The sequence below is a fragment of the Myotis myotis genome, unplaced genomic scaffold (genome assembly GCF_014108235.1).
Source record: "Myotis myotis isolate mMyoMyo1 unplaced genomic scaffold, mMyoMyo1.p scaffold_m19_p_38, whole genome shotgun sequence".
Taxonomy (NCBI): Eukaryota; Metazoa; Chordata; class Mammalia; order Chiroptera; family Vespertilionidae; genus Myotis; species Myotis myotis.
This window is the reverse complement of record NW_023416344.1, coordinates 1,275,631-1,276,576: the sequence shown is the minus strand read 5'-3', so window position 1 is coordinate 1,276,576 and position 946 is coordinate 1,275,631. Positions and strand designations below refer to the sequence as shown.

The following is a 946-nucleotide window of genomic DNA, read 5'->3' as shown; positions in this document are numbered from 1 at the left end:
CCTTGAGTCCTCTTTTAGCTAGAGAGTAGTGAGTGTATGTTTTCCAAGCCGGTGCTCTAACCAGTGAGCCACACCAGCTACATATTCTATTCACTTTTAAAAATCTAAATCGGAGTGTGGGTCAAGGGTCAGAGGTCAAGGCTGGGAGGCTGAGGCTGGGGCTGGGGTTGGGGTTAGGGTTTTCAGGTGAGGATGAGTTTTAGGGGGCAAGGTCGGGGTCATGGCCAGGGTCAGAGGTGGAAAAGGTGAATTTTCTTTGGAAACGGAGAATTTGCCTGAATGTATTTCAGCAGCATCAAAATGAGACGCCCTTTCTAAGATCCTAGTCAATTCCAGTATTGGTTCATATTTTTTCAAGTTACTGTAGTGACATTAGGTTATTAAGACTGAGTGCTTTTTTCTCCTAGTAAATTAGTTGTAAACACATTTTTTTCAGAATAAAAGATTCTAGTTAATACTTTGGTTAGGAAATACAGTGGGGTTTTTTATGTGCCTCAGGCATGAAATAGCTCTGGCCACCCACATAGGCATCAAGCTAGGATGAAGTAAGGACTGTACATCTGCTTTGCCCCTGACTGATATAAGAGCAACACCACCAATGAGGTGTCTCCTTGCCCATTGCCAGTGGGTGAAACACAATGGTTTTGAACCGTGTTCTTGTAACTCAAGGGGTTCTGCTTGAAAGATAAAATAAACCTGTAGAAACGTGCAAAGACCAAGCATCTCTGATTTTGTGATTTATCAGAATGTATTCATAGAGCAGACTTATGCTCTGGTTTTATAGTATAAACGCTTATATTTTTCCTTCAAGTAAGTTACTGATTATACTGTGCACGTCTATGAAATCTAGATATTTATTATGCTAGCAGCTAGCCCTTAAAGGACGCTGTCAGCCAATTCCTGCGCAAAAATAATCCTCTGGTGCCCTCGTGTGGCCATTCAAGGA

At 42.0% G+C, this 946-nt stretch overlaps 1 pseudogene; it reads right to left on the bottom strand.

Moving 5' to 3' along the window:
- Positions 1–485: 485 nt before the first annotated feature.
- On the bottom strand, positions 486–630 carry LOC118653220 (annotated as a pseudogene).
- Positions 631–946: the final 316 nt, after the last annotated feature.